The sequence below is a fragment of the Pelophylax lessonae genome (genome assembly GCF_965119305.1).
Source record: "Pelophylax lessonae genome assembly, chromosome: 5".
NCBI lineage: Eukaryota > Metazoa > Chordata > Amphibia > Anura > Ranidae > Pelophylax > Pelophylax lessonae.
The window spans coordinates 211,562,922-211,585,280 of NC_138772.1; positions in this window are offsets into that span (position 1 = coordinate 211,562,922).

A 22,359-nucleotide genomic window follows, 5' to 3' on the forward strand; every position below is an offset into this window, starting at 1 on the left:
GACTGGGGGGTCGGGTCGGGAAAGACCACGGTGGGCATCATGGACAACTTACCTGCTGAAGTAGTATTGGGCAATGATATTGGCCCCCTGGCTTCAGCCTACTTGCCCATCACTGCTGCTGCTTGCCCCGTGACCACCCGTGCCCAGATCCGTATCGCAGACGATCCTACAACAGGATGGGAGACCCAGGTAAGCCAAGAAACGACCCTTAGACCCCCTACGTTAGAGGGACCTTTAGCTTGGGACACTGCAGAGGAGTTTGGGAGGGAAACCAGAGAAGACCCAACCCTCCAAAAATACAGTGAACTAGCTGACAGTGGGGGGCATGAGCGGGAATGCTTTGTATGGGATAACGAATGATTGTATAGATTGACCGAAGGTAGGAAGAGAGGCTGTGTCCCTGCGCAGAAGCGCCAATTAGTGGTACCCATAAAGTACCGGTTGGAACGTCTCCGAATTGGCCATGATATTCCCTTAGCAGGACATTTGGGGGGTAACCGCACTACCTACAGGATCACCCAGACCTTTTTTCTCGAAGGATGTGCGGCGTTACTGCAGTACATACGACGTTTGCCAACGAGTAGGGAAGAGAGGGGATCATCCTAAGGCGCGACTGTCACCAATGCCCATAATCGAGGAACCATTTAGCAGGGTGGCAGTCAACCTGGTAGGACCCCTATCTAACCCCAGTCCCTCCGGTAAGAAATATATTCTTACCGTAGTGGACTACGCTACCCGGAAGCCGTCGCTCTGACGAATATCCAGGCTGACACTGTCACCAGTGCCCTAGTTGGAATATTCACCAGAGTGGGATTCCCACAAGAAATATTGTCTGACAGAGGGACCCAGTTTACCGCTGACCTCACCCAACAGTTATGGAAGGTCTGCGGTATTAAGACCCTCCTCAGCTCACCATATCACCCCCAGACTAACGGTCTCTGTGAACGCTTGGAATAAAAGTGGAATAAGTGGAAAGTGGAATAAGGGTACCAGAGGTACCAGAACATTACACACAGGCCTAACTCTGAAGCCAGAAAAATGTCACTTCGGTATGACCGAAGTCCAGTACCTGGGACACAGGGTGGGGTGTGGGAAGCAGCGACCAGAACCCGCTAAGGTCGAGGCAATGGCCAACTGGCCCACACCCCACACCAAGACTCAAGTATTGGCGTTTTTGGGGACAGCCGGATACTACAGGAAGTTTGTCCCTGACTATAGCGCCATTGCCAAACCCCTGACTGATCTAACTAAAAAGAACCTGCCTAGAGTAGTCCTGTGGTCTCCCACCTGTGAAACAGCCTTCCAAGCCTTAAATAAAGCTCTGATCCACGCACCTGTTCTGTCTGCCCCTGCCCCTAAAAAAAGATTTGTCGTCCATACAGATGCGTCCATGTACGGACTGGGGGCAGTTCTAAGCCAGATCGGGGAAGACGGAGGAGAACACCCTGTCGCGTACCTGAGTAGAAAATTGTTACCCAGAGAAGTGAGTTACGCGGCAGTGGAAAAGGAGTGTTTAGCCCTGGTCTGGGCTCTAAAGAAACTTACACCATATCTGTATAGCCAAGAATTTACCCTCATTACAGATCATAATCCCTTGGTATGGTTGAACCGAGTGGCTGGAGATAATGGACGCTTGTTGAGATGGAGCCTAGCACTACAAACATACAATTTCTCCGTCCAATACCACCCTGGCAAGTTGAATTGGAACACGGACGGACTGTCCAGGCAAACAGAGTGTTCCAAAAAAGGGGAGCAGTGTAACAGACCCTTACCTTTGACAGAGAATATTTGTGCTTACCTGGTTCATGTGTGTGAAGGATTTCCCAGCAACCATTCTTTTATTTACACTCCCTGCTATCATATCTCTCTTTGCACTGTGAGCCTCAGGAAGTAACTCCTTATATGGACATTCCATGAAGTCAAGGTATGGCCAGCCTAGAGACGGAATGTCTGCTGATTAAAGATGCGCTTTTGTCTACATTATGTTGATTTGGGCTGAGGCAGCTTTTGTTAAGTGTGGTAATGACCTTACTTATTTGTCTGGGTGGATGTCGGGCCATTGTTTAAGTAGTGTCTGATATACTCCCCAGGTGTATAAAAGCCTGTATTCTTGTTTCAATAAAGTGTTGTTTTTCTTGACCCTTCAAAACGTAGCTTCGTCTCGTTCCTGGAGAGGGATTTTACTGCATTATTATCCAGTCGTTTAACAGCTGAACCTGACTCTCCTCTTGGATTCTACTACTCCATTACTACACAGGGATTTGCCGGGGAAAAAGGATGTCCCCAACGGCTGATACCCTCTCACTACCTGGGTAGCCATTACAAGGGGGTCAGACATGGGTGGTATGGAGAGGAGTACAGGGGGTCAGACATAGGGTGGTATGAAGAGGAGTACAAAGGGTCAGATATGGGGTGGTGTGGAGAGGAGTACAGGGGATCAGACATGGGGTGGTATGGAGAGGAGTACAGAGGGACAGCAATGGGGTGGTTTTTAGAGGAGAGGAGTACAGGGGGTCAGTGATGGCGTGGTATGGAGAGGAGTACAGGGGATCAGACATGGGGGGTATGGAGAAAAGTACAGGGGTTAGACATGGGGTGGTATGGAGAGGAGTACAGGGGGTCAGACATGGGGTGGTATGGAGAGGAGTGGAGTACAGAAGGTCAGTTATGGGGTGGTATGGAGAGGAGAGGATCACAGGAGGTCAGACATAGGGTGGTATGGAGAGGAGTACAGAGGGTCAGACATGGGGTGGTATGGAGAGGAGAGGAGTACTCTTGCCCTTGTTGGCCCTTTATGGATTAAAACCCGACTCTGCGTCGACGATGTCATTTTCCATGGGAGTTTTGTCATGGATCCCCCTCCGGCATGCCACAGTCTAGGCGTTAGTCCCCTTGAAACAACTTTTCCATCAATATTGTGGCCAGAAAGAGTCCCTGTGGGTTTTAAAATTCGCCTGCCTATTGAAGGCTATGGCGGTTCGCAATGTTTGCCGGTTCGCGAACATTTGCGGAAGTTCGCGTTCGCCGTTCGCGAACATTAAATTTAATGTTCGCGACATCACTAGTGGTATGGAGAGGAGTATAGGGGGTCAGACATGGGGTAGAAAACTACACCATATCTGTATGGCCAAGAATTTACCCTCATTACAGATCATAATCCCTTGGTATGGTTGAACCGTGTGGCTGGAGATAATGGACGCTTGTTGAGATGGAGCCTAGCACTACAACCATACAATTTCTCTGTCCAATACCGCCCTGGCAAGTTGAATTGGAATGCGGATGGACTGTCCAGGCAAACAGAGTGTTCCAAAAAAGGGGAGCAGTGTAACAGACCCTTACCTTTGACAGAGAATATTTGTGCTTACCTGGTTCATGTGTGTGAAGGATTTCCCAGCAACCATTCGGTTATTTACACTCCCTGCTATCATATCTCTCTTTGCACTGTGAGCCTCAGGAAGTAACTCCTTATATGGACATTCCATGAAGTCAAGGTATGGCCAGCCTAGAGACGGAATGTCTGCTGTCAGACATGGGGTGGTATGGAGAGGAGTACAGGGGGTAAGACATGGGGTGGTATGGAGAGGAGTATAGGGGATCAGACATGGAGTGTTTTGCATGTTTGAGTCACATCTATCCAGTCATATATAAGCTCTCCATACTCATCCTTGTGGTAAGCTGCTGTCCTATTGGGGTAATCCCCCTTCCCCCCCTTTTTGGTGCATCTGCTATTTTTCTTCTATATTTCGGTAAGGAGTACCTATTGGGGTTTTGTGGCATCCTTTTATCACGTTTCTTTCACCACGGGAGCAGTGGTGTTTCTCATTGCACTTTGGGTGTCCTTTCTTTACACTTATTTTTTGGTTTTACGCTATGGCGGCATATTTTTTTGTATCACACATGTTACCACTCCATTGAGGGATCCGCGTTGGAACCTGGTAGTCCACTTGGATCTCATCCCTAGGACGTATTTGAACATACTGATGGGCTTTTGTTTATCTTAATTCCGGTAAGCGGTACCTGCACAAGTTACCCGTTTTTGTTTCCATATTCTGGACATTTTTCGGATCTTTTACAATTTCACCATACAATCAACTTGTATACATCATCCACAGCGCAACTTATTTTATAATGGAGTGATATGGAGAGGAGTAAAGGGGTGAGACATGGGGTGGTGTGGAGAGGAATATAGGGGGTCAGACATGGGGTAGAATGGTGAGGAGTATAGGGGGTAAGAAATGGGGTGGTATGGGGAGGAGAAGAGTACAGGGAGTCAGACATGGGTTGGTATGGAGAGGAGTACAGGGGTTTAGACGTGGGGTGGTATGGAGAGGAGTAAAGGGGTCAGACATGGGGTGGTGTGGAGAGAAGTATATGGGGTCAGACATGGGGTAGAATGGTTAGGAGTATAGGGGGTAAGACATGGGGTGGTATGGAGAGGAGAAGAGTACAGGGGGTCAGACATGGGATGGTATGGAGAGGGTACAGGGGTCGGAAATGGGGTGGTATGGAGAGGAGTACAGGGTGGTCAGACATGGGGTGGTATGAAGAGGAGAGGAGCACAGAGGGTTAGACATCGGGTGATATGGAGAGGAGAGCAGGGGGGCAGACATGGGGTGGTATGGAGAGGAGTACAGCGGGTCAGACATGGGGTGGTATGAAGAGGAGAGGAGCACAGGGGGTCAGACATGAGGTGGAATGGAGAGGAGTACTGGGGGTCAGACATTGGGTAGTATGGAGAGAAGAGGAGTAAAGGGGGTTAGAAATGGGGTGGTATTGAGAGGAGTACAGGGGGTCAGACATGGGGTGGTATTGAGAGGAGTATAGGGGGACAGACATGCGGTGGTATGAAGAGGAGTACAGGGGGTCAGACATGGGGTGGTATGGAGAGGAGCAGAGGGGGTCAGTCATGGGGTGGTATGGAGAGGAGAGGAGTACAGGGGGTCAGACATGAGGTGGTATGGAGAGGAGTACAAGGGGTCAGACATGGGGTGGTTTGGAGAGGAGTACAGGGGGTAAGACATGGGATGGTATGGAGAGAAGTAGGGGGGGTCGGACATGGGGTGACATGGAGAGGAGAGGAGGACTGGGGGTCAGATATAAGGTGGTATGGAGTGGAGTAAAGGGGGTCAGACATGGGGTGGCATGGAAAGGAGTACAGGGGGTCTTATATGGGGTGGTATGGAGAGGCGTACAGAGGGTCAGCCATGGGGTGGTATGGAGAGGAGTACAAGGTGTCAGACATGGGGTGGTATGGAGAGGAGAGGAGTACAGGGGATCAGACATGGGGTGGTATGGAGAGGAGTACAGGGGGGAAGACTTGGGGTGGAATGGAGAGGAGAGAAGAACAGGGGGTCAGACATGGGTGGTATGGAGAGGAGTACAGGGGGTCAGACATGGGGTGGTATGGAGAGGAATATAGGGGGTCAGACATGGAGTGATATGGAGAGGAGTAAAGGGGTCAGACATGGGGTGGTGTGGAGAGACGTATAGGGAGTCAGACATGGGGTAGAATGGTGAGGAGTATAGGGGGTAAGACATGGGGAGGTATGGAGAGAAGAAGAGTACAGGGGGTCAGACATGGGATGGTAAGGTAAAGGAAAAGGAATTGGCAGCACTCCGGGTTGAGTCAAAATCCAGATTTATTGACTGGACATCCAAATAATGACAATAGTGACAAGGTAGACGCGTTTCACACACTGCTAATGATTGCTAATGATTAAGCACACAGTCAGTGTGTGAAACGCGTCTACCATGTCAAGATTGTCATTATTTGGATGTCCAGTCAATAAATCTGGATTTTGACTCAACCCGGAGTGCTGCCAATTCCTTTTCCTTTATCAAGTTTTCACGGAGGCGAGCCGGGGCATGCACCTGTGTGAGTCATCAGGCAATTACACCACCTCGAGCAGTGAGTCCTTGTCTGTTCAATGGGATGGTATGGAGAGGGTACAGGGGTCAGAAATGGGGAGGTTTGGAGAGGAGTACAGGGGGTCAGACATTGGATGGTATGGAGAGGGTACAGGGGTCAGAAATGGGGAGTTATGGAGAGGAATACAGGGGGTAAGACATGGGATGGTATGGAGAGAAGTAGGGGAGGTCGGACATGGGGTGATATGGAGAGGAGAGGAGGACTGGGGGTCAGATATGGGGTGGTATGGAGTGGAGTAAAGGGGGTCAGACATGGGGTGGTATGGAGAGGAGTACAGGGGGAAAGACTTGGGGTGGAATGGAGAGGAGAGAGGAACAGGGGGTCATACATGGGTGGTATGGAGAGGAGTACAGGGGGGTCAGACATGGGGTGGTATGGAGAGGAGTATAGGGGGTCAGACATGGGGTAGAATGGTGAAGAGTATATGGGGTAAGACATGGGGAGGTATGGAGAGGAGAAGAGTACAGGGGGTCAGACATGGGATGGTATGGTAAAGGAAAAGGAATTGGCAGCACTCCGGGTTGAGTCAAAATCCAGATTTATTGACTGGACATCCAAATAATGACAATCGTGACAAGGTAGACGCGTTTCACACACTGCTAATGATTGCTAATGATTAAGCACACAGTCAGTGTGTGAAACGCGTCTACCTTGTCAAGATTGTCATTATTTGGATGTCCAGTCAATAAATCTGGATTTTGACTCAACCCGGAGTGCTGCCAATTCCTTTTCCTTTATCAAGTTTTCACGGAGGCGAGCCGGGGCATGCACCTGTGTGAGTCATCAGGCAATTACACCACCTCGAGCAGTGAGTCCTTGTCTGTTCAATGGGATGGTATGGAGAGGGTACAGGGGTCAGAAATGGGGAGGTATGGAGAGTAGTACAGGGGGTCAGACATGGGATGGTATGGAGAAGGTACAGGGGTCAGAAATGGGGAGTTATGGAGAGGAGTACAGGGGGTAAGACATGGGATGGTATGGAGAGAAGTAGGGGAGGTCGGACATGGGGTGATATGGAGAGGAGGACTGGGGGTCAGATATGGGGTGGTATGGAGTGGAGTAAAGGGGGTCAGACATGGGGTGGTATGGAGAGGAGTACAGGGGGAAAGACTTGGGGTGGAATGGAGAGGAGAGAGGAACAGGGGGTCATACATGGGTGGTATGGAGAGGAGTACAGGGGGGTCAGACATGGGGTGGTATGGAGAGGAGTATAGGGGGTCAGACATGGGGTAGAATGGTGAAGAGTATATGGGGTAAGACATGGGGAGGTATGGAGAGGAGAAGAGTACAGGGGGTCAGACATGGGATGGTATGGTAAAGGAAAAGGAATTGGCAGCACTCCGGGTTGAGTCAAAATCCAGATTTATTGACTGGACATCCAAATAATGACAATCGTGACAAGGTAGACGCGTTTCACACACTGCTAATGATTGCTAATGATTAAGCACACAGTCAGTGTGTGAAACGCGTCTACCTTGTCAAGATTGTCATTATTTGGATGTCCAGTCAATAAATCTGGATTTTGACTCAACCCGGAGTGCTGCCAATTCCTTTTCCTTTATCAAGTTTTCACGGAGGCGAGCCGGGGCATGCACCTGTGTGAGTCATCAGGCAAGTACACCACCTCGAGCAGTGAGTCCTTGTCTGTTCAATGGGATGGTATGGAGAGGGTACAGGGGTCAGAAATGGGGAGGTATGGAGAGTAGTACAGGGGGTCAGACATGGGATGGTATGGAGAAGGTACAGGGGTCAGAAATGGGGAGTTATGGAGAGGAGTACAGGGGGTAAGACATGGGATGGTATGGAGAGAAGTAGGGGAGGTCGGACATGGGGTGATATGGAGAGGAGAGGAGGACTGGGGGTCAGATATGGGGTGGTATGGAGTGGAGTAAAGGGGGTCAGACATGGGGTGGTATGGAGAGGAGTACAGGGGGAAAGACTTGGGGTGGAATGGAGAGGAGAGAGGAACAGGGGGTCAGACATGGGTGGTATGGAGAGGAGTACAGGGGGTCAGACATGGGGTGGTATGGAGAGGAGTATAGGGGGTCAGACATGGGGTAGAATGGTGAAGAGTATAGGGGGTAAGACATGGGGAGGTATGGAGAGGAGAAGAGTACAGGGGGTCAGACATGGGATGGTATGGTAAAGGAAAAGGAAGTGGCAGCACTCCGGGTTGAGTCAAAATCCAGATTTATTGACTGGACATCCAAATAATGACAATCGTGACAAGGTAGACGCGTTTCACACACTGCTAATGATTGCTAATGATTAAGCACAAAGTCAGTGTGTGAAACGCGTCTACCTTGTCAAGATTGTCATTATTTGGATGTCCAGTCAATAAATCTGGATTTTGACTCAACCCGGAGTGCTGCCAATTCCTTTTCCTTTATCAAGTTTTCATGGAGGCGAGCCAAGGCATGCACCTGTGTTAGACATGGGGTGATATGGATAGGAGAGCAGGGGGGTAGACATGGGGTGGTATGGAGAGGAGAGGAGTACAGGGGGTCAGACATGGGGTGGTAAGAAGAGGAGAGGAGTGCAGGGGGTCAGACATGGGGTGTTATGGAGAGGAGTACAGGGGGTCAGACATGGGGTGGTATGTAGAGGAGAGGAATACAGGGGGTCAGACATTCATTGGTATGGAGGGGAGAGGAGTACAGGGGGTCAGACATGGGGTGAAATGGAGAGAAGAGGAGTAAAGGGGGTCAGACATGGGGTGGTATTGAGAGGAGTACAGGGGGTCAGACATGGGGTGGTATGTAGAGGAGAGTAATACAGGGGGTCAGACATTCATTGGTATGGAGGGGAGAGGAGTACAGGGGGTCAGACATGGGATGGTATGGAGAGAAGAGGAGTAAAGGGGGTTAGACATGGGGTGGTATTGAGAGGAGTACAGGGGGTCAGACATGGGGTGGTATGGAGAGAAGAGGAGTAAAGGAGGTTAGACATGGGGTGGTATTGAGAGGAGTACAGGGGGTTAGACATGGGGTGGTATTGAGAGGAGTATAGGGGGACAGACATGGGGTGGTATGGAAAGGAGTACAGGGGGTCAGACAGGAGGTGTTATGAAGAGGAGTACAGGGGGTCAGACATGGGGTGGTATGGAGAAGAGAAGAGTACAGGGGGTCAGACATGTGTTGGTATGGAGAGGAGTAGGGGGGTCAGACATGGGGTGGTATGGAGAGGAGTAGGGGGGTCAGACATGGGGTGGTATGGAGAGGAGAGGAGCACAGGGGGTCAGACATGGGGTCGTATGGAGAGGAGTACAGGGGGCCAGACATGGGGTGTTATGAAGAGGAGTACAGGGGTCAGACATGGGGTGGTATGGACAGGAGAAGAGTACAGGGGGTCAGACATGGGTTGGTATGGAGAGGAGTAGGGGGCTCAGACATGGGGTGGTATGGAAAGGAGAGGAGAGGAGCACAGGGTGTCAGACATGGGGTAGTATGGAGAGGAGTACAGGGGGTCAGACATGGGGTGGTATGGAGAAGAGTACAGGGGGTCAGACATGGTTTGGTATGAAGAGGAGCAGAGGGGGTCAGTCATCAGGTGGTATGGAGAGGAGAGGAGTACAGGGGGTCAGACATGAGGTGGTATGGAGAGGAGAGGAGTACAAGGGGTCAGACATGGGGTGGTTTGGAGAGGAGTACAGGGGGTAAGACATGTAGTGGCATGGAGAGGAGTACAAGGTGTCAGACATGGGGTGGTATGGAGAGGAGAGGAGTACAGGGGGTCAGACATGGGGTGGTATGGAGAGGAGTAAAGGGGGCAGACTTGGGGTGGAATGGAGAGGAGAGAAGAACAGGGGGTCAGACATGGGTGGTATGGAGAGGAGTACAGGGGGTCAGACATGGGTTGGTATGGAGAGGAGTACAGGGGGTCAGACATGGGGCGGTATGGAGAGGAGAAGAGTACAGGGAGTCTGACATGGGGTGGTATGGAATGGAGTACAGGGGTGTAGACATGGAGTGGTATGGAGAGGGTACAGGGGTCAAAAATGGGGTTGTATGGAGAGGAGTACAAGGGGTCAGACATGGGGTGGTATGGAGAGGAGCACATAGGGTTAGACATGGGGTCATATGGAGAGGAGTACAGGGGGTCAGACATGGGGTGATATGAAGAGGAGAGGAGTACATGGGGTCAGACATGGGGTGTTATGGAGAGGAGAGGAACACAGGGGGTCAGACATGGGGTGGTATGGAGAGGAGTGCAGGGGGTCAGACATGGAGTTGTATGGAGAGGAGTGCAGGGGGTCAGACATAGGGTGTTATGGAGAGGATTACAGGGGGTCAGACATGGGGTGGTATGAAGAGGAGTACAGGGGGTCAGACATGGGGTGGTATCGACAGGAGAAGAGTACAGGGGGTCAGACATGGTTTTGTATGGAGAGGAGTAGGGGGGTCAGACATGGGGTGGTATGGAAAGGAGAGGAGGGGATCACAGGGGGTCAGACATGGGGTCGTATGGAGAGGAGTACAGGGGGTCAGACATGGGGTGGTATGGAGAAGATTACAGGGGGTCAGACATGGTTTGGTATGAAGAGGAGCAGAGGGGGTCAGTCATCGGGTGGTATGGAGAGGAGAGGAGTACAGGGGGTCAGACATGAGGTGGTTTGGAGAGGAGAGGAGAGGAGTACAAGGGGTCAGACATGGGGTGGTTTGGAGAGGAGTACAGGGGGTAAGACATGGAGTGGCATGGAGAGGAGTACAAGGTGTCAGACATGGGGTGGTATGGAGAGGAGAGGAGTACAGGGGGTCAGACATGGGGTGGTATGGAGAGGAGTAAAGGGGGGCAGACTTGGGGTGGAATGGAGAGGAGAGAAGAACAAGGGGTCAGACATGGGTGGTATGGAGAGGAGTACAGGGGGTCAGACATGGGTTGGTATGGAGAGGAGTATAGGGGGTCTGACATGGGGTGGTGTAGAGAGGAGTATAGGAGGTCAGACATGGGGTAGATTGGTGAGGAGTATAGGGGGTCAGACATGGGGTGGTATGGAGAGGAGAAGAGTACAGGGAGTCTGACATGGGGTGGTATGGAAAGGAGTACAGGGGTTTAGAAATGGGGTGGTATGGAGAGGGTACAGGGGTCAAAAATGGGGTTGTATGGAAAGGAGTACAAGGGGTCAGACATGGGGTGATATGGATAGGAGAGCAGGGGGGTAGACATGGGGTGGTATGGAGAGGAGAGGAGTACAGGGGGTCAGACATGGGGTGGTAAGAAGAGGAGAGGAGTGCAGGGGGTCAGACATGGGGTGTTATGGAGAGGAGTACAGGGGGTCAGACATGGGGTGGTATGTAGAGGAGAGGAATACAGGGGGTCAGACATTCATTGGTATGGAGGGGAGAGGAGTACAGGGGGTCAGACATGGGGTGAAATGGAGAGAAGAGGAGTAAAGGGGGTCAGACATGGGGTGGTATTGAGAGGAGTACAGGGGGTCAGACATGGGGTGGTATGTAGAGGAGAGTAATACAGGGGGTCAGACATTCATTGGTATGGAGGGGAGAGGAGTACAGGGGGTCAGACATGGGATGGTATGGAGAGAAGAGGAGTAAAGGGGGTTAGACATGGGGTGGTATTGAGAGGAGTACAGGGGGTCAGACATGGGGTGGTATGGAGAGAAGAGGAGTAAAGGAGGTTAGACATGGGGTGGTATTGAGAGGAGTACAGGGGGTTAGACATGGGGTGGTATTGAGAGGAGTATAGGGGGACAGACATGGGGTGGTATGGAAAGGAGTACAGGGGGTCAGACAGGAGGTGTTATGAAGAGGAGTACAGGGGGTCAGACATGGGGTGGTATGGAGAAGAGAAGAGTACAGGGGGTCAGACATGTGTTGGTATGGAGAGGAGTAGGGGGGTCAGACATGGGGTGGTATGGAGAGGAGTAGGGGGGTCAGACATGGGGTGGTATGGAGAGGAGAGGAGCACAGGGGGTCAGACATGGGGTCGTATGGAGAGGAGTACAGGGGGCCAGACATGGGGTGTTATGAAGAGGAGTACAGGGGTCAGACATGGGGTGGTATGGACAGGAGAAGAGTACAGGGGGTCAGACATGGGTTGGTATGGAGAGGAGTAGGGGGCTCAGACATGGGGTGGTATGGAAAGGAGAGGAGAGGAGCACAGGGTGTCAGACATGGGGTAGTATGGAGAGGAGTACAGGGGGTCAGACATGGGGTGGTATGGAGAAGAGTACAGGGGGTCAGACATGGTTTGGTATGAAGAGGAGCAGAGGGGGTCAGTCATCAGGTGGTATGGAGAGGAGAGGAGTACAGGGGGTCAGACATGAGGTGGTATGGAGAGGAGAGGAGTACAAGGGGTCAGACATGGGGTGGTTTGGAGAGGAGTACAGGGGGTAAGACATGTAGTGGCATGGAGAGGAGTACAAGGTGTCAGACATGGGGTGGTATGGAGAGGAGAGGAGTACAGGGGGTCAGACATGGGGTGGTATGGAGAGGAGTAAAGGGGGCAGACTTGGGGTGGAATGGAGAGGAGAGAAGAACAGGGGGTCAGACATGGGTGGTATGGAGAGGAGTACAGGGGGTCAGACATGGGTTGGTATGGAGAGGAGTACAGGGGGTCAGACATGGGGCAGTATGGAGAGGAGAAGAGTACAGGGAGTCTGACATGGGGTGGTATGGAAAGGAGTACAGGGGTGTAGACATGGAGTGGTATGGAGAGGGTACAGGGGTCAAAAATGGGGTTGTATGGAGAGGAGTACAAGGGGTCAGACATGGGGTGGTATGGAGAGGAACACATAGGGTTAGACATGGGGTCATATGGAGAGGAGTACAGGGGGTCAGACATGGGGTGATATGAAGAGGAGAGGAGTACATGGGGTCAGACATGGGGTGTTATGGAGAGGAGAGGAACACAGGGGGTCAGACATGGGGTGGTATGGAGAGGAGTGCAGGGGGTCAGACATGGAGTTGTATGGAGAGGAGTGCCGGGGGTTAGACATAGGGTGTTATGGAGAGGATTACAGGGGGTCAGACATGGGGTGGTATGAAGAGGAGTACAGGGGGTCAGACATGGGGTGGTATCGACAGGAGAAGAGTACAGGGGGTCAGACATGGTTTTGTATGGAGAGGAGTAGGGGGGTCAGACATGGGGTGGTATGGAAAGGAGAGGAGGGGATCACAGGGGGTCAGACATGGGGTCGTATGGAGAGGAGTACAGGGGGTCAGACATGGGGTGGTATGGAGAAGAGTACAGGGGGTCAGACATGGTTTGGTATGAAGAGGAGCAGAGGGGGTCAGTCATCGGGTGGTATGGAGAGGAGAGGAGTACAGGGGGTCAGACATGAGGTGGTTTGGAGAGGAGAGGAGAGGAGTACAAGGGGTCAGACATGGGGTGGTTTGGAGAGGAGTACAGGGGGTAAGACATGGAGTGGCATGGAGAGGAGTACAAGGTGTCAGACATGGGGTGGTATGGAGAGGAGAGGAGTACAGGGGGTCAGACATGGGGTGGTATGGAGAGGAGTAAAGGGGGGCAGACTTGGGGTGGAATGGAGAGGAGAGAAGAACAAGGGGTCAGACATGGGTGGTATGGAGAGGAGTACAGGGGGTCAGACATGGGTTGGTATGGAGAGGAGTATAGGGGGTCTGACATGGGGTGGTGTAGAGAGGAGTATAGGAGGTCAGACATGGGGTAGATTGGTGAGGAGTATAGGGGGTCAGACATGGGGTGGTATGGAGAGGAGAAGAGTACAGGGATTCTGACATGGGGTGGTATGGAAAGGAGTACAGGGGTTTAGAAATGGGGTGGTATGGAAAGGAGTACAGGGGGTCAGACAGGAGGTGTTATGAAGAGGAGTACAGGGGGTCAGACATGGGGTGGTATGGAGAAGAGAAGAGTACAGGGGGTCAGACATGTGTTGGTATGGAGAGGAGTAGGGGGGTCAGACATGGGGTGGTATGGAGAGGAGTAGGGGGGTCAGACATGGGGTGGTATGGAGAGGAGAGGAGCACAGGGGGTCAGACATGGGGTCGTATGGAGAGGAGTACAGGGGGCCAGACATGGGGTGTTATGAAGAGGAGTACAGGGGTCAGACATGGGGTGGTATGGACAGGAGAAGAGTACAGGGGGTCAGACATGGGTTGGTATGGAGAGGAGTAGGGGGCTCAGACATGGGGTGGTATGGAAAGGAGAGGAGAGGAGCACAGGGTGTCAGACATGGGGTAGTATGGAGAGGAGTACAGGGGGTCAGACATGGGGTGGTATGGAGAAGAGTACAGGGGGTCAGACATGGTTTGGTATGAAGAGGAGCAGAGGGGGTCAGTCATCAGGTGGTATGGAGAGGAGAGGAGTACAGGGGGTCAGACATGAGGTGGTATGGAGAGGAGAGGAGTACAAGGGGTCAGACATGGGGTGGTTTGGAGAGGAGTACAGGGGGTAAGACATGTAGTGGCATGGAGAGGAGTACAAGGTGTCAGACATGGGGTGGTATGGAGAGGAGAGGAGTACAGGGGGTCAGACATGGGGTGGTATGGAGAGGAGTAAAGGGGGCAGACTTGGGGTGGAATGGAGAGGAGAGAAGAACAGGGGGTCAGACATGGGTGGTATGGAGAGGAGTACAGGGGGTCAGACATGGGTTGGTATGGAGAGGAGTACAGGGGGTCAGACATGGGGCAGTATGGAGAGGAGAAGAGTACAGGGAGTCTGACATGGGGTGGTATGGAAAGGAGTACAGGGGTGTAGACATGGAGTGGTATGGAGAGGGTACAGGGGTCAAAAATGGGGTTGTATGGAGAGGAGTACAAGGGGTCAGACATGGGGTGGTATGGAGAGGAACACATAGGGTTAGACATGGGGTCATATGGAGAGGAGTACAGGGGGTCAGACATGGGGTGATATGAAGAGGAGAGGAGTACATGGGGTCAGACATGGGGTGTTATGGAGAGGAGAGGAACACAGGGGGTCAGACATGGGGTGGTATGGAGAGGAGTGCAGGGGGTCAGACATGGAGTTGTATGGAGAGGAGTGCCGGGGGTTAGACATAGGGTGTTATGGAGAGGATTACAGGGGGTCAGACATGGGGTGGTATGAAGAGGAGTACAGGGGGTCAGACATGGGGTGGTATCGACAGGAGAAGAGTACAGGGGGTCAGACATGGTTTTGTATGGAGAGGAGTAGGGGGGTCAGACATGGGGTGGTATGGAAAGGAGAGGAGGGGATCACAGGGGGTCAGACATGGGGTCGTATGGAGAGGAGTACAGGGGGTCAGACATGGGGTGGTATGGAGAAGAGTACAGGGGGTCAGACATGGTTTGGTATGAAGAGGAGCAGAGGGGGTCAGTCATCGGGTGGTATGGAGAGGAGAGGAGTACAGGGGGTCAGACATGAGGTGGTTTGGAGAGGAGAGGAGAGGAGTACAAGGGGTCAGACATGGGGTGGTTTGGAGAGGAGTACAGGGGGTAAGACATGGAGTGGCATGGAGAGGAGTACAAGGTGTCAGACATGGGGTGGTATGGAGAGGAGAGGAGTACAGGGGGTCAGACATGGGGTGGTATGGAGAGGAGTAAAGGGGGGCAGACTTGGGGTGGAATGGAGAGGAGAGAAGAACAAGGGGTCAGACATGGGTGGTATGGAGAGGAGTACAGGGGGTCAGACATGGGTTGGTATGGAGAGGAGTATAGGGGGTCTGACATGGGGTGGTGTAGAGAGGAGTATAGGAGGTCAGACATGGGGTAGATTGGTGAGGAGTATAGGGGGTCAGACATGGGGTGGTATGGAGAGGAGAAGAGTACAGGGATTCTGACATGGGGTGGTATGGAAAGGAGTACAGGGGTTTAGAAATGGGGTGGTATGGAGAGGGTACAGGGGTCAAAAATGGGGTTGTATGGAAAGGAGTACAAGGGGTCAGACATGGGGTGGTATGGAGAGGAGAGGAGCACAGAGGGTTAGACATGGGTTCATATGGAGAGGAGTACATGGGGTCAGACATGGGGTGTTATGGACAGGAAAGGAACACAGGGGGTCAGACATGGGGTGGTATGGAGAGGAGTGCAGGGGGTCAGACATGGGGTTGTATGGAGATGAGTGCAGGGGGTCGGACATAGGGTGTTATGGAGAGGAGTACAGGGGGTCAGACCAGGGGTGTTATGGAGAGCAGTACAGGGGGACAGACATGGGATGGTAAGGAGAGGAGAGGAGTACAGGGAGTCCGACATGGGGTGGTAAGGAGAGGAGTTCAGGGTTTCAGATATGGGGTGGTAAGGAGAGGAGAACAGGAGGTCAGACAAGGGGTGGTTTAAAGAGGAGTACAGGGGGTCAGACTAGGGGTGTTATGGAGAGGAGTACAGGGGATCAGACATGAGGTGGTATGGAGAGGAGTACAGGTGTCAGACATGGGGTGGTAAGGAGAGAAGTACAGGGCGTCAAACATACGGTGGTATGGAGAGGAGTACAGGGGGTCAGACATGGAGTTGTACGGAGAGGAGTACAGGGGGTCAGACATGGAGTTGTATGGAGAGGAGTACAGGGGGTCAGACATGGAGTTGTATGGAGGGAAGAACAGGGGGTCAGACATGGGGTGGTTATGGAGAGTAGTACAGGGGGTCAGATATGGGGTGGTAAGGAGAGAAGTACAGGGGGTCAGACATGGAGTTGTATGGAGAGGAGTACAGGGGTCAGAAATGGGGTGGTATGGAGAGGAGAGGAGTACAGAGGGTTAGGCATGGGGTGGTATGGAGAGGAGAGGAGTACAGGGGGTCAGACATGGGTGGTATAGAGAAGAGTACAAGGGGTCAGACATGGGGTGGTATGGAGAGGAGAGAAGTACAGGGGGTCAGACAGGGGGTGGTATGGAGAGGAGCAAAAGGTGTCAGATATGGGGTGGTATGGAGAGGAGAGAAGTACAGGGGGTCAGACATGGGTTGGTATTGAGAGGAGTACAGGGGGTCAAACATGAGGTGGTATAGAGAGGAGTACAGGGGGGTCAGACATGGGGTGGTATGGAGAGGAGTGGGTGGGTCAGACATGAGGTGGTAGGGAGAGGTTTCAGCTCTGTAGCATGCCCAGAACCAGAAAAAAAAGATCATATAGGTGTAAAAGGAAGGTTCCCACCATCCCTGCTCTACTGAAAAATTATCTTTTTTTCTGGTTCTGGACATGCTACAGAGCTGAAACTTCACAGGTACACTTTTTAGACCTCCAGACACTAAATCACACAAAAAAAGTTTTTAAAAATTGTCATTTTTGATAGAGAGCCTATTATTGGAAAAAAAAAAAAAAAAAAAAAAAAATTCTTTGGATTTATTGTCTGGGGGTTCTAAAAAGTGTACCTGTGAAGTTTCAGCTCTGTAGCATGTCCAGAACTAGAAAAAAAAATAGAATTAGGGTTAGGGCTAGGGCTAGGGCTAGGGTTAGGGTTATTTTTAGTGCTTAGGGTTAGAGGGTTAGGGTTAGAGGCGTAGGGGTAGGGTTACTAACTCTAACCCTAAGTATCTCACCATAACCCTAGCCCTATCCCCTAACACTAAACCTAACCCTAACCCTTAAAGCCCAATTCCTGTCCCATTTTGGTCGGTTCTGGTCTGTTTGCGGATGTTTGCGGTGCGTTAAATGGGGAGTTTGGTCTGTCAGAGTTTGGTCTGTCACTGTGAAGCGGGTGTAACCCTTACACTACCTGATCGATACAACATCATACCTGATCGTATACACACACTGGATGTTTTAAAGCATGTTATTCCAAACAATTTAGGAATGTTAGGTGATTTTTGCCCTTTATGGATTAAAACCCGACTCTGCGTCGACGACGTCATTTTCCATGGGAGTTTTGCCATGGATCCCCCTCCGGCATGCCACAGTCCAGGCGTTAGTCCCCTTGAAACAACTTTTCCATCAATATTGTGGCCAGAAAGAGTCCCTGTGGGTTTTAAAATTCGCCTGCCTATTGAAGTCTATGGCGGTTCGCAATGTTCGCCAGTTCGCGAACATTTGCGGAAGTTCGCGTTCGCCGTTCGTGAACATTAAATTTAATGTTCGCGACATCACTAGTGGTATGGAGAGGAGTATAGGGGGTCAGACATGGGGTAGAAAACTACACCATATCTGTATGGCCAAGAATTTACCCTCATTACAGATCATAATCCCTTGGTATGGTTGAACCGTGTGGCTGGAGATAATGGACGCTTGTTGAGATGGAGCCTAGCACTACAACCATACAATTTCTCTGTCCAATACCGCCCTGGCAAGTTGAATTGGAACGCGGACGGACTGTCCAGGCAAACAGAGTGTTCCAAAAAAGGGGAGCAGTGTAACAGACCCTTACCTTTGACAGAGAATATTTGTGCTTACCTGGTTCATGTGTGTGAAGGATTTCCCAGCAACCATTCGGTTATTTACACTCCCTGCTATCATATCTCTCTTTGCACTGTGAGCCTCAGGAAGTAACTCCTTATATGGACATTCCATGAAGTCAAGGTATGGCCAGCCTAGAGACGGAATGTCTGCTGTCAGACATGGGGTGGTATGGAGAGGAGAGGAGTACAGGGGGTAAGACATGGGGTGGTATGGAGAGGAGTATAGGGGATCAGACATGGAGTGATATGGAGAGGAGTAAAGGGGTGAGACATGGGGTGGTGTGGAGAGGAATATAGGGGGTCAGACATGGGGTAGAATGGTGAGGAGTATAGGGGGTAAGAAATGGGGTGGTATGGGGAGGAGAAAAGTACAGGGAGTCAGACATGGGTTGGTATGGAGAGGAGTACAGGGGTTTAGACGTGGGGTGGTATGGAGAGGAGTAAAGGGGTCAGACATGGGGTGGTGTGGAGAGAAGTATATGGGGTCAGACATGGGGTAGAACGGTTAGGAGTATAGGGGGTAAGACATGGGGTGGTATGGAGAGGAGAAGAGTACAGGGGGTCAGACATGGGATGGTATGGAGAGGGTACAGGGGTCGGAAATGGGGTGGTATGGAGAGGAGTACAGGGTGGTCAGACATGGGGTGGTATGAAGAGGAGAGGAGCACAGAGGGTTAGACATCGGGTGATATGGAGAGGAGAGCAGGGGGGCAGACATGGGGTGGTATGGAGAGGAGTACAGCGGGTCAGATATGGGGTGGTATGAAGAGGAGAGGAGCACAGGGGGTCAGACATGGGGTGGAATGGAGAGAAGAGGAGTAAAGGGGGTTAGACATGGGGTGGTATTGAGAGGAGTAAAAGGGGTCAGACATGGGGTGGTATTGAGAGGAGTATAGAGGGACAGACACGGGGTGGTATGGAGAGGAGTGTAGGGGGTCAGACAGGGGGTGTTATGAAGAGGAGTACAGGGGGTCAGACATGGGGTGGTATGGAAAGGAGAGGATCACAGGGGCTCAGACATGGGGTTGTATAGAGAGGAGTACAGGGGGGTCAGACATGGGGTGGTATGGAGAGGAGTACAGGGGGTCAGACATGGTTTGGTATGGAGAGGAGTACAGGGGGTCAGACATGGGGTGGTATGGAGAGGAGCAGAGGGGGTCAGTCATGGGGTGGTATGGAGAGGAGAGGAGTACAGGGGGTCAGACATGAGGTGGTATGGAGAGGAGTACAAGGGGTCAGACATGGGGTGGTTTGGAGAGGAGTACAGGGGGTAAGACATGGGATGGTATGGAGAGAAGTAGGGGGGGTCGGACATTGGGTGATATGGAGAGGAGAGGAGGACTGGGGGTCAGATATAAGGTGGTATGGAGTGGAGTAAAGGGGGTCAGACATGGGCTGGCATGGAAAGGAGTACAGGGGGTCTTATATGGGGTGGTATGGAGAGGCGTACAGAGGGTCAGCCATGGGGTGGTATGGAGAGGAGTACAAGGTGTCAGACATGGGGTGGTATGGAGAGGAGTACAGGGGATCAGACATGGGGTGGTATGGAGAGGAGTACAGGGGGGAAGACTTGGGGTGGAATGGAGAGGAGAGAAGAACAGGGGGTCAGACATGGGTGGTATGGAGAGGAGTACAGGGGGTCAGACATGGGGTGGTATGGAGAGGAGTATAGGGGGTCAGACATGGAGTGATATGGAGAGGAGTAAAGGGGTCAGACATGGGGTGGTGTGGAGAGACGTATAGGGAGTCAGACATGGGGTAGAATGGTGAAGAGTATAGGGGGTAAGACATGGGGAGGTATGGAGAGGAGAAGAGTACAGGGGGTCAGACATGGGATGGTATGGTAAAGGAAAAGGAATTGGCAGCACTCCGGGTTGAGTCAAAATCCAGATTTATTGACTGGACATCCAAATAATGACAATCGTGACAAGGTAGACGCGTTTCACACACTGCTAAAGATTGCTAATGATTAAGCACACAGTCAGTGTGTGAAATGCGTCTACCTTGTCACGATTGTCATTATTTGGATGTCCAGTCAATAAATCTGGATTTTGACTCAACCCGGAGTGCTGCCAATTCCTTTTCCTTTATCAAGTTTTCACAGAGGCGAGCCGGGGCATGCACCTGTGTGAGTCATCAGGCAATTACACCACCTCGAGCAGTGAGTCCTTGTCTGTTAAATGGGATGGTATGGAGAGGGTACAGGGGTCAGAAATGGGGAGGTATGGAGAGGAGTACAGGGGGTCAGACATGGGATGGTATGGCGAGGGTACAGGGGTCAGAAATGGGGAGTTATGGAGAGGAGTACAGGGGGCAGGGCCGGACTGACCATTGGGCACAGCGGGCATATGCCCGGTGGGCCGCCGAGGCCTCCGCTCCGAGTCCAGCGCCAGGCGCACTATAATGGAAGACAGTGTCCGCCGTCCGGCCGTTGCCTGCCTCTCCGCGGCCGATTCCGCGGAGTCTGAGGGCCGCCGCCGCCGCATTACCGCAATCTGGCCGCCCGCCCACCCCGCCACTGTCCCCGACTGCCCGGGCCCCGCATTACGGCAATCTGGCCGCCCGCCACTATCCCCGACTCCCCACTCCTAACTTTGCTCAGCTGGCAGCCGGCTCCGCAGCGGCATCCAGGCTCCAGCGTAGCTCAGGAGGGGGTGGAGTCGGTGGGTGGACCGTCCGTGTGACTGTGAAGTGAAGTGAAGGCCGGGGGTGGAGCTAGAGGCCGGCGGGGACCCCATGCTGCCTTGTTGTCACAGGAAGAAGCGGGAAGTGAGCAGTCGCCGTTGCCGCAGACAGACACTGACAGTGTGTCTGAGTCTGAGACAGTGACTGTCTGAACTTAAGTGAGTCAGAGTGTGGAGGAGTCGTCAGTGTCAAGTTAGTGCCTGCCCTGGAGCTGCATTAACACCACCACCCACGACCAGGACAGGAGCCAAGACCTCAACAACAGGTAAGGAAAGAATGGCAGCAGGCCAGCAGCACAATTTAAAAACACAGACTCCCACTGCCATACCTCTGCCTCATCCCATCCCATCTCTCCCACCGCCATACCTCTGCCTCATCCCATCTCTCCCACTGCCATACCTCTGCCTCATCCCATCTCTCCCACCGCCATACCTCTGCCTCATCCCATCTCTCCCACTGCCATACCTCTGCCTCATCCCATCTCTCCCACTGCCATACCTCTGCCTCATCCCATCTCTCCCACCTCCATCCCTCTGCCTGATCCCATCTCTCCCACCTCCATCCCTCTGCCTGATCCCATCTCTCCCACCTCCATCCCTCTGCCTGATCCCATCTCTCCCACTGCCATACCTCTGCCTGATCCCATCTCTCCCACCGCCATATCTCTGCCTCATCCCATCTCTCCCACCGCCATACCTCTGCCTGATCCCATCTCTCCCACCGCCATACCTCTGCCTCATCCCATCCCTCCCAATGCCATACCTCTGCCTGATCCCATCTCTCCCACCGCCATACCTCTGCCTCATCCCATCCCTCCCAATGCCATACCTCTGCCTCATCCCATCTCTCCCAATGCCATACCTCTGCCTGATCCCATCTCTCCCACCTCCATCCCTCTGCCTGATCCCATCTCTCCCACCTCCATCCCTCTGCCTGATCCCATCTCTCCCACCTCCATCCCTCTGCCTGATCCCATCTCTCCCACTGCCATACCTCTGCCTCATCCCATCCCTCCCAATGCCATACCTCTGCCTCATCCCATCTCTCCCAATGCCATACCTCTGCCTGATCCCATCTCTCCCACTGCCATACCTCTGCCTGATCCCATCTCTCCCACCTCCATCCCTCTGCCTGATCCCATCTCTCCCACTGCCATACCTCTGCCTGATCCCATCTCTCCCACCGCCATACCTCTGCCTGATCCCATCTCTCCCACCGCCATACCTCTGCCTGATCCCATCTCTCCCACCGCCATACCTCTGCCTCATCCCATCTCTCCCACCGCCATACCTCTGCCTGATCCCATCCCATCCCTCCCAATGCCATACCTCTGCCTCATCCCATCTCTCCCAATGCCATACCTCTGCCTGATCCCATCTCTCCCACCTCCATCCCTCTGCCTGATCCCATCTCTCCCACCGCCATACCTCTGCCTCATCCCATCTC